This window comes from Dunckerocampus dactyliophorus, chromosome 11, assembly GCF_027744805.1.
Source record: "Dunckerocampus dactyliophorus isolate RoL2022-P2 chromosome 11, RoL_Ddac_1.1, whole genome shotgun sequence".
NCBI classification, from domain to species: domain Eukaryota; kingdom Metazoa; phylum Chordata; class Actinopteri; order Syngnathiformes; family Syngnathidae; genus Dunckerocampus; species Dunckerocampus dactyliophorus.
The window spans coordinates 9,449,989-9,462,482 of NC_072829.1; the positions used below are offsets into that span (position 1 = coordinate 9,449,989).

The 12,494-nt window shown below is 36.5% G+C and overlaps 1 non-coding gene across 1 annotated transcript; it reads left to right on the forward strand.

The window, feature by feature from the left end:
• The first annotated feature begins 233 nt into the window (after positions 1 to 233).
• Positions 234 to 306, forward strand: trnav-cac (transfer RNA valine (anticodon CAC)). Its single transcript has one exon. It is a non-coding gene; the product is annotated as a tRNA-Val (tRNA).
• The last annotated feature ends 12,188 nt before the right edge of the window (positions 307 to 12,494 follow it).

The following is a 12,494-nucleotide window of genomic DNA, read 5'->3' on the forward strand; positions in this document are numbered from 1 at the left end:
TATTTTCTGTGTGCTTTTATTTTTATATTGTATCAAAAGTCTTCCTTTTTCCCCACCAAAAGAACATGTTTGTAGTGTGTCTACGACTTTTTCATTTAATGAAAGGGATTTGATTACCAAATTAGTGTGTGTACATCAACTTTTAGACATTACTATAACGCTATAACACTTTTTTGAATAATCACCTGTAATATGTGCGTGTGATGATTTGGTCATCGGTAAAAGTTATCGAAGTTTCCGTAGTGTAGTGGTTATCACGTTCGCCTCACACGCGAAAGGTCCCCGGTTCGAAACCGGGCGGAAACAACTTTTATGGTGTTTTTTTCCTTTTAATGTTGGACTAATCTTGGTACTGTACTTTCTTTACCGCCTTAGTGCGCGACTGTTCGTGCAGATGCCATATGTAATAGTGGAATAAGGTTGGAGAGAGGCCAGTGTCGAGGGGCGACGAGGGCAAGGAAACCTGCTGTAAATGTAGTAAATCCTCTAAATGTGCATCCCTGTTGAAGTAATCGTTCACATGACTACAATCTTTTAACTAAATAATGCTATAACAGTGGATTTTATCATTTAGTATACGTTTTACACACAATTTGTAGTGTGAACATACCCAACTATAAACGATATGATATTCATGGCAACATGTTACACAGGCAGAGCATGTCTAGAAAAATCTGAGTAATTGTGTTAATTACAGCTTTCTACTATATAGTTGTCAAATTTGTATAATGATTAACAAATTATTTATGTTATCAACTATGGCATACTGTTGGTCGACGACAAAGCCACCACTGGTCGATACTGAAATAGCGATACCTCCGATAGCAGATCTTTAAACGCTAAGATCGATTCTCAAATCATAATACCGGTCAGGACACCGATATCATTAATTAACAGGAACACAGCGGAAAGTACCCGCGACCCTAATGAGGAAGAAGCGGTATAGAAAATGGATGGATGGACAGTGGAAAGTAACTAAATGATTGAACTCTCGGGCCCGTTGCACAAAAGTAGGACTCCGCACTCGATGACAGAATCACCGACTCACCATGGCAACGAGGCGGCGGACTTTCCCATCATTGAAGCAGAAACCCTCATAGAGGCTTACGAGGACGCAAAAGAGCAAATAAAAAAAGAAAGGCAACCCCGATACAGTCATAAAACAAAGACACAAAGCGGCAAAGTATTGCGGAGACGATTTGCAATAGTTTGTGCGTAAGCAGTGCATAAATACTCTCCGCTAAAACCATCAATTCAAATCCAAATAGTTAATTAATGTTGATTGTTACCCGTTTATCATATCAAGAACAGCGTTGTACAGGAATATCTATGAACTCTTTATTAGCACATCACAGCAACACTAATCGCTAGCGTGTAAACTTCCGGGTCCCCACGGCTACTGTGATTATGAATCCGTTGAAATATAATAGTAAATATAAATATAACTCCATCACACTGTATAACTCTTTTGTCTTGTACATGTGTATTTGTATTCATATGGGATGTGTATTTTATATGTAGAATGTGTAAATGATTTAATAAATGATCTAATGATTGCAACAGCATGTAAACTCCGTCTGCAATGATTGAAATAAATGACAAAGTTGAAGTAATGACAGCGGGTGTATTTAAATGTGATAACAATGTGTGGTGGCCAGTAGAACAATTATTGGTTTCCATTTATGGTGACTACTGATTGAGATAAGGGATGAGATGAAATAGATGCTGGACTTTAGTTTGGTCTGGAGCAGGCTAACGCCACAGATTAAATCTCTGTATGCTAGAACATATTCCACTTTCCACTATCCCACTTTTCATGGATAATTTGAACCAGGATAAGCAAGATATCCGGGCTTGATCTCTTATCCTAGTTTTGTGCAACGGGCCCCTTTTCTAAATGATACGCAGTTGGTAGGAACTACTTGTTCTTCCGAACGGTGTCATGCGGAAACGCATGACACAAAACAAAACGACTGCCCTCTAAGTCAGTCTCATTCTTATTAATTTTAATTAATAATTGTAATTTAATTAATTTATTATTTTGCTTCTTGTTTAAAATACAATTTTTACATATTTTATATGATTTTGTCCTCTGTTTTTTTCTGTTGCTGTATATTAGCTTACTGTACTAGCTTAGCTTACTGTACTCTACATACTTACATACAGAGCTTGTCTTGTATTCTTTATGCTATGAGCTATGCAATGATTTGAAATACACTACTTTTTAAAAGTGAAAATTAAAAAAGACAGCGTGTTTGCACAAAGTATCGGTATCACCGAGTCTGAATTTTACTCTGTATCGGATCGGAAATAAAATCAGTGGTATCGCACACCGCTGAGGACTGTTTTTCCACAGGTTTATTGTGCCCTCTAGTGTTGATATTGAAGAAACACATCCTGGACAATCAATACAGTACATGAAGTGACAAATAATCATTTCATTTTATGTGCATTTTTATTGTTCAAATCAAAAATGTTCTTTTCCTTCAAAGTAAGAGCTTTTCAGTGCTCAAGGGTAATCTTTTTACCTCCGCCAAACACAGAGGTTATGTTTCTGCCAGCATTTATCTGTTTGTTTGTGTTCAAAATAACTTGAAAAGTTCTGAATGGATTTGGATGACATTTTCAGGAATGGTCGGAAATGGGATATGGAAGAACGGATTACATTTTGGGGGTGATCCGGATCACCGTCTGGATCCAGGAATTTTTTTAAAGGATTCTTTAACGTAGCGAGATTGGACCATTTTCAGCATTTGTGCATGTAACTCCACAAAAAATGGCCAGAGCACTTGGGAAAAAAAATACATGCCAATTTTCCAACAGGTTCTACAAAATATCAAAGACTGATCCAAAAAATGTAGGATTATTATTTTGGTGTGAATCACAATATGGGGGGAGCTATGGTGCTTGGCAGAGGTCTGCGCTCTCCGAGTGCTTCTCTCATTTGTATCTTTGACCATCTTTCTTACAAATTTGCCTCTTATTAGTAATACAATGCAGGGACCAAATTACTGTGTATACATCAGCTTGTCTTATAGTGTTGTAGCTTATACTGTATTATAGTACTTAGCTTAGTATGTGTGTTGAGTAAATTAGTATTTCTTGCTGTTGGCCAGTGGGGCAAGCCCAATAAACTCTGCCCAGCAACAAATGGCCGCCAGAGTGTGACATGCCAAGAAAAATCTGAGCAATTCTGTTAAATGTAGTTTAAAATGTGACTTATTTTTCTTTTAAGTTACACAGTTTGTGTTTTATCATCATGAATACTTTTGCAGTTTTCCCTACTTTTTTATGACAACACGTGTGACTTAACTATGGCAGAGCAGGGAGGGAGTGGATGTGGGGAGAAGTGCAGAGTTTCATTGGGCCACGGGTCACTTCCCGGGGTTAATTAGCGCTACTTGTCACACCGTCAGCTCCCTAATGAGCGCCAACCAACTGCCACTGTTTACATTTTAATGATTTTCTGCGCCATTAATCACCGGAGTCACTTGTTTTTTTGTAGGTGTGTGAAAGAATAGCATCCCCGGCTCGTGACTCGAAGGACAGACATACACGGGCAGACAAAAGTGATGCTTGTGTTGTGGAATATTTATAAGAGTTAGGGTGGAGTTCGGCTCAAATGTGAATGAGACACGGACCAAAGACACAGAGGAGTGTCCAAATACAGCATACAGCCTGCAGAAATGACAAATAAGCAAGAGGAAATCGAAGTGCTGTTTCTCTCTCCCCCTCCCTGTGTGTGACAACGGCGCTCTGTCAAAGTATGTTTTAGAGCAGGGGTGTCAAACTCGTGCCCTGGGGGGCCGAGACGCTGCAGGTTTTCTCTTCAACCAGTTTCTCCAGCAGGTGATTTAATTGATGAGCTCCTTCCCTCAAATTGAAGGAGGTGTTGATCATTAAAATCACCTGTTTTAGTGACCGGCTGGAAAGAAAACCTGCAGTGTCTCGGCCCTCCATGGCACGAGTTTGACACCCCTGTTTTAGAAGCTTTTTGTACAATCTTAGCAGGTTAATATAGCAGAATATAAAAATAACCCATGTATTCAAACCACCAGACATGATTGTGGTTTGAAATATTTTAATTACGTCACAAAAGCTGTCCAATCAAGTCATTACTTTACGCATGTGTTCTTTACTGCACAGCCGTGGGTCCCATGACGAAAATACGAAAGTGAGCACCAATTATCCTTCAAGTCCAGATGGTCGGCCATCACTGGTGCAGGTTGAAGCATCCCTCAGTGTTACCACAGGATGGCATTGTGCTACAACAAATCAATAATGCCTGACCTTCAGTTATGCACTCAGACTTTTTTTTTTTAATTTTTATTTGAAAGGCTCTATTAGTGTTCAGCCAGTTAGATGAGCCAGGAAGTTTGAAAAGGAAATTAATTTAGCGAGAACAGTGAATGCCAAAACATCAACTTGTCCTTCCTCGGCGCAGTTTGACAAACTTCACACTTAACAACTCTGGAAAAACAACCGCGGCCTTGTCGGGGATTAGGTGGTAAATAGCGGCGCCGGGAGTGAAAGAGCAGCTATAGTCAAGGATACGCGGCCATTAATGGTGCCAGAACTTAAAAGGCAGAAGCACCCTTACGACAGCTTTAACAAAGTGCACAAAGTACTCCCTAACGATGACCTGTTGACCACTGCCACTGCTGCCACTTTCCTTCTGATACGTTTTGCCTTTTCAGGCTTACATGCTGTATAGGGCAATAAGTGTTCATTCTTCAATCATTAGGGATGCCTGCACAGTGTCATGCCAGCCAGCACAAGAACTTGTGAAAAATTCTACCTGATCAAAATAAAAATAAAAAAAATTGGCTTTGTAGAAGTGCAATTTAATTTATATTTTTTAAATATTTGCTATATGTAAGAAAATGTCTTAATTTGATCATATTTTTAATTTCATCTTATCGGCAATTTTATTTCCAATTTTTAAATGTAACATTTATTATTCAAAAAAAATAATGTGATCAAGAAAATTGTTAATGAATTTGCATGTTTTTGTTTTATTTTGTTGTATTTTAATTTTAAATTGTAATTGTATTTAAAAAAAATAAATGTGCTTCATTTAAGAACTGTGTTAATTTTTAAATTGTATTTTATTTGCAAATTAATATTGTATATTTAGAATAATGATTTTCTTAATTTATTGTATTTTTCAATAATACTTTATTCAAATGCTTAGATTCTAAGTTAATTCATTGCTAAATAACTAATGTGTTGAAATCACCGATTTATTTTAATTTAATTCATTTTAATTGTAATTGAATACTTTCATTTATCGATCAAAAATAATGACAACTCATAAACCTTTAATTTAATGTTTAATTACAGGTATGTTTATTATTATGGTTTAAGTTTGCAGTGGTCGAACTGCATTGCATCATGCTGTGAGCTCTTTGGGATCTGCACAACCTATTTAGGTACATAAGATGGGTAAAAATATTAGAAACAGCTCGCAGCGTGATGCAATGCAGTTCTGCACCGACGCAAACCACATTGGCTGGTCTGAGTGCGCTGGTGTGCCTAATACTGTGGCTTTGGAGACAGAAGAACAAGACAATAGGAACTGGATGATACTGTATTGTCATATAACACATTCAGTCATCATAAGAACAATACGTAGCTACTGTAGGTGTAACAGCGATGCACGAGTCAGCGAGATACATCTGAAGACGTTTGTGTTCATCAGTGAGTCCTGAAGGATCTGGAAGGCATATTATGTTACCTTCACACAGCACCAGACAAGCTATCACCATTAAGCTTAAGCACCTTGACTGCTAAACTCATTAAAAAGAGAGCGAGAGACCCGAGAAGTTGTACAAAAACTTGAAGTCTGAATACAAAACACGCACTGAAGCACCTCTTGGTGCAGGAGTATGTTTCAGGGACAAAGGCACACGGCGTTTTTCTATTAAAAATTTGAATTAATTGCTGGCATTATTGTGTTCCCAGAGTGTTCCGTCCTTTTTCAGAAGAATGATTGGCCGGCTGAATTAATGAAGAGTGAGTTGAAGTGCTAGCACGTGGATTTGAATGGAACATCTCAGCACCATGTGTGTACATGTGCCACCATTCCTTGTTTCCCAGTTCTTCAGCCAAATTGAAGGAGGCACAGAGAGTCACGGTGTGATCAAGATGTCATCTTCAGAGAAATGAAAACATGACCTTTCATAAAAAGAAAGAGATCTGTTATTGGGCCTAAATAAGTGGATCAAGTGTGCTGTAATCAATCTATTAAGTCAGGAACCTTTCCGACCATAAGACAGCCATGAAAGCCACATATTTAAAAACGAGAGTCGTACAATACGTTTCAACACTGAATACAACTAAATGCGTGCATTTTTAAACATGACCAACAATTTTAGAATACAGTAAGTCTAAACACAACTCCGTCAGTGCATTTTCGGTGACTTTGACGGATCAGATGATTGTGTTCTATGATTATATGAACATGGAACCTAACAAAAGAAAGATTAGACTCCTGTCTTTCATCAGAGAAAAGAAGTTTGTTTCTACCTTTTTCCGTTCTTTAGTCATCAGCAGCAGAACGTTTCAGGAAAATATCAGTTGCCGACTAGAAAAGGGGCAAAACAGGCTTTTTGTGAAACATTTCAAGCATAACTTTCACTTTGACACAAATATTTGTTGCTTTTGTGCCAGCTCAAATATCTAAACAACTATACCACAAAATAAACAACAATTTTTTTTTTTTTTTAAATATCAAAATGACAATGTGTGCATGTGTGTGTGCATGCGTTAAAATGTCCCTACAATGCTATGCACGCTATGTCACTGCGCAATACGTACCCGGAACGCAATCGGTTCAAGTGGGTTCTACGCATGTGCTGTTTTTTGTCAGTCACGTGTTAGGCATGTGTAATCTACGCCATCCGTCGATCTATTTTACGGCAGCAAGCGTTCCCCCTCCACTCCCAAAAATGTTATCAAGATAGAAGGAACTCTGATAAATAACAACATAATCAATCTTTTTTTATATCGTATCCATGGCGCAAGTGGACAATTTATAAGCCCTCTTTTCTTTGTTCCATAAATTATTTTACGTCTTTTTTCGCCACTGAAAAAATAACACACAAAAGCATTCGCTAGGAAGATATGTTTGGATGGATGGCATTTCACCTTTTAGAAAAAAAACCCTGAAAAAGCTGAATCCTCTAGAGCAGGGGTCACCAACGTTTTTTCTTGCGAGAGCTACTTTTAGAAAATGAAAATGGCCACGAGCTACTCTTTTTTGTAGAAATGATTTTCATACCTTATTTCAACCCAAACAGATCAAATATGCTTGTTTTACCAAAACATTCACAAACTGCTGGCATCCACAACTCACATTTTATGTTTCAGAATACTTTTCTTTCTAGTGTTCTCACATCATTAACTGAAAACCTGAATGAAAAGCAGGCTTGCGGGCGCCTCTTGTGGTCGTGGGGGGCTACCTGGTGCCCGCGGGCACCACGTTGGTGACCCCTGCTCTAGATTAGTCCATCATTGCACTCTACTTATGGTTGTTTTACACTGAAATATAACTGCATTTTATGGGTTCTATTCTATTTATTCATGTTAAACGTAACCGGATATGACGTTTACGTCTGCGCTACGTGCATTGCGCAAGTTTTTACGTAGCTCAGTCTTGGTGGATGTCATAAGACCACAGAAACATCCCCATGCTAACGAAGTATTTTAACAAGAGTCACTTATAAAATAACCTCCCCACTTATTACATTTTATGAAAATTGTAATCTAACGAGAAAAAGTCGTAACATTACAAGAATAACGTAATAATTTATTCGGAAAAATAGCGTCCTTTTAGTAATATAAAGTTGAAAAGTTTTTTTAGAAATCGTAATATTATGAGAAACAACATAACAAGAAATAAAGTTGGTATTTTTGGAAAGTTAGGTTAGTGAAAAAGTTATAATGTTACACGAATAGAGCCAAAATATTATGGGAAGGATTATGAGGAGAACATTTACAAGAAGAAAGTTGAAATAGTTAGAAAATGTTAAAAAAAACAACAACAACAACAACAGCAGCATCAGAAATGGAAAAAAAAACAGCTGGAATTTTACAAAAAAAATCTAAATATTAAGAGAAAGAACTTGTATTGTAAAGAGAAGAAAAGTTTGATCATTTTAGAGAATAAGCTTGTAATATTATGAGGAAAAATGTTAATTTAGAGTGGAAATATTCAAGAAAAACACAAAATAAAGATGTAGTTTCTGGAAATTAGCTTGGAGAAATCAAATTCAAATCTCTGTTTGGGCATCTCTGTGTGACGTTTGCATGTTCTCCCCGTGTGTGTGTGGGTTTTTTCCGGGTACTCCGGTTTCCTCCCACATTCCAAAAACATGCATGTTAGGGTAATCGTCTTTATTGTCAAGGAATAACATGCAGCAACTGAAATAACGTTTCTCAATGTTGTCAGTATTAGAAACAGATTGCAGTAGTAATAATACTGTTAATATATTATGTAACAATGTACTTAGCACTACAACTAATATAATAATGGGTTTAACTGATGAACAAATATCAGTCAAAAACTGGTAAAAAATACCAGAATTTCAAAAGTATTATATAAAAGCATAGTATATTTCATAAATTTCATTTTCTGTACTGCTTGTTCTCATACATTATAAATAAAAGATATAAATGAAAGAAATAAAATGATCCCAATTATAAAAAAATAAACACAGTAGTTTCCCGCTAGGGTTATGTTCCGAGCCTATGAGCTAATGTGAGGTTGCGCCTCACAAGGCTACACGCTTCTGCCCTCTGTGTGTATGCTAGTGGCCCCGCCTCCACCCACAAAGAGACTGTATGACCGACAAAAGGGTTCACTCCGTTCATGCCGCTGTTCTATGGAACAAAAGCGCCAAGTTATTGAAATCAAAGCACAGAGTGAACTCTCTTCCTGCCTTTTTGGAGGTGGAAGACGAGGAAAACAGACACGCCTATGCATTGAATTATATTTATTGTATATTCAAATTATCAAGTTCATTTTCATTTATTGTGTGATGAATTCATTTATTCATTATCATGCCAGATCTAGTGCCCACGAGGCACTTTTTTTCTGAATGACAAATTTTGTCACCCTGTGATCTCGTGAGATTTTGTGACACGAGATCTTGTAACACCCCTACGAATAACACATAATAATTATTGAAAAAAAGAATAATATAATTTAAAATTACATTTCTGTAAATAGTTAATTGCATGTGCAAGTCTGGATTTTTTATTTTCTACTTCCCTTTTAAAACTGAACACACTGACAATCAAACCTGAGCATTATTATGAAATAATGAACCTGTACCAGAAAAATATCAATACGTCTAAACAAATTGTAAATAAATACAGTGGTGAGGTTAAAAATTTGCTGTACATAATACCCACAAGAAAATCTCAAATAACAGTGGAAGTTTTACAGCTCTTCAGTTCGAGAAAAGTCCGATTCCCACTTTTTCCCAAGCAGCGCTTCATCAGAAGTTTATCATATAAATTGGACCAACAGATTTTTCTTCCCACTGGCTGCCTGACGTAGTCGCTGTTTTGGAAGTGTAATGAGCTTTCCAAGGGCCCATTTGGGTTTTTTTTGCTTCTGCAATTGCCTTCGCTGAAACAAGTATATCGGGATTGCGGTGAGGTCCCTCAATTTAAGCCTTAATGAAAGCTTTGGAGCCGTTCCCTCACAAACACCATTCCAAGAAACAAGATGTGACAAAAATGAGCTCCCCTTCTGCAACACACGTCCATCTCTTTGCTCATCACGGCACCGGTCAATTTCTCCTTCTTCTTGCTTTTAATGCTCTGACTGGACAAACCTGACCATTGTCAATGCTGGCTTCATGGTGGCCTTGAAGGAAAGTGTGGCTAATAACCATCACGGAAAAGGGCTGTGATTGCACTGAGGCTCCCTATCTTGCTTCCCCCAAAGTGTCCTACTGGGTAAGAAGCGACAATGGCATCGATATAGATGTGTGTTCACAGTGCAAGGCAAAATGGGGAGGGAGAAGGCTAGACACTGGTCTTCGGAGGCAAGATCCTCCCCTGCTGGGCCATTACTGCGGTGCACACTCTGGAGTGCTGACATGACACGTGCATGTCCTTAAACAGAAGTGGGCCAGTTGTTTGCACGTGCCATCACTTTATCATACAACACTGCATATTTCCTGACTTTGTATCTAATTTGGATTTCTTGGATTTATTTCGTGAATAATAATTGGTGGAAGGATCACATTAAGCACATGACTCACCTACTGTACCGTCTTATGTGCTTGTGTACAACCAAACATTGTTTGGTTTGAAAATGATGGATGACTACAAGCCTTTCTGCTTCTTACGTTGATGCAATATGGCATGTATCATTAGCAAGCAATCACATTAATTATATGACATAGCTACATCTCATCGTACTCCTACTTTTTCTCTTGTAAGATTGTGTCCTTTTTCTCAAGCTATTTTTCTCAATAAAATGCGACTTTATTCTCATTCTATTATGACTTTTTTTGGTTTTTTCTCGTAAAAATCTGACTTTATTCTTTAGATAATGTCTTTTTTTCCTCATAAATATGTCCTTTTTTCTAAAAAAAAAAAAAAATACTACTTTATTCACATTTTTATATTATAATTTTTTTTCGTGTATTTTTATGTTCTTGTAAAAGTATAACATTCTTGTCTTACATCTTTCTTTTCTCCTAAAGATGATGTTTATTCTTGCTATAGTTCATATTTTTTCATGTAGAACAACCACTTTTTTAAAGTAAAAAATATTACTTTATTCTTGGACGATTATGTATTTTTTGGTGTAAAATATGACATTCAGTCTCATTACATTTGCATCTTTTTTCTCGTATTATATCTTAATTAAAAAAATGACTATATACTCATGATATTACATCATGTTTTTTTTATTGTAGTACTATCACTTTTTTTTGTAAAAAAAAAAAATTATATGATATTTTATTTATTTTCTGAAGATTACATATTTTTCCCAAAAAATACATTTATTGTCATTATGCAGTATTCATATTTTTTCCTTCAGAATATAACTTTTCTAAAAAAAAATCCTACTTTGTTCTTGTTTTCTCACTTATGTTTTTCTCGTAGTAGTATCACTTTAAAAATATCACATCACATCTTATATTATATTTTCGCTCGTAATATACGTATTGGAAATATACATTATTCTCTTCATATTACCTATTTTTTGTCATAATACTGCCACTCTTGGCTACGGAATAATTATATGAATTATATGACACGTCTACACATCACAGAAATTGTGCATTTACAGTATCTGTGAGCATGCATACCATGGGCTTTGACTTGGATGGATTATAGTGGAACCTTGGTTAGTGTCATTAATTTGTTCCAGAAGGTCAGACTCTAACCAAAACGGATGCAAACCAAATAAATGAAATAATGTAAATCCAATTATTCTGCTGTAGAAAGCCAAACATGTTAACACAAAACACGTTCTTATAGTTTTACAATTATAGTTTGACATGCAGTAAACACTCCCAAATGCATATAAATACATATAACTGATTAATGAAAGGGGTAAATGAACATTTAAGGTTACTGTTACCTTCACTGACCACGTGATTCTTGATGTGAGTGTTTCCAAAGACACAATGTGGCAGCGAGACACCATAAGGACAGCATTTTCGTGTTTTACCATGAGTTATTTATTGAATTCAATAGCGTTTCTCACCTCAATAAGCCAAAATGGAGCCAAAGAAAGTTTCAAGCGCCAACATTTTCATAAAGAAGGTAAAAACATTTTTGTCATACTGCTGTCATAGATAAATAAACAACTAGTGATTTTGACACGATTTGGACACCTCCCCTAGCGAGTCTTCTAATCCGACGGCATCTTGGTTGTGACGTCACTACCAGGCTACGTTCCGGGAACTAGATTCACACACATACAGTCATGAACTCACAGCAAAGCCAAGAAAGTGACATATTGACAACAATAACACAATAATAAAATTCACTGATATTGTGTTGCGAAAACTATGATTTAACAAACACAAAAAATTTGCCACAAGTATGTTTTTGACTAGTATGTGACACAGACAACTGGAAACGAAAAGACCAGTTAGCTGTGGAATGAAACCCTTAGAATTATTCTAAGATTCGTAGATTAGATTTGTTAAAAAAAAAAAAAAAAAAAAAAGTATTTACTTATTGAAACTGACAGATCGACTGCAAGATAGGCTAGAAAGACGAGTGACTGCAAGCAATTCAGGTCGACACCGGCAACAGATGTAAACACACACACGAAGAAAGTGACATATTCACAACAACAATAACATTCACTAATATTGTGTTGTGAGGTGTATGACATGTTTTACTGGCAGTAATAGCTACAACAGATAGCACATAGCACTTAGCTAGCGCATCATTTCGGAATTAGCACTGCATATACTGTGGAGCATATGAGCAGGAAAAATAGGAATTGACTT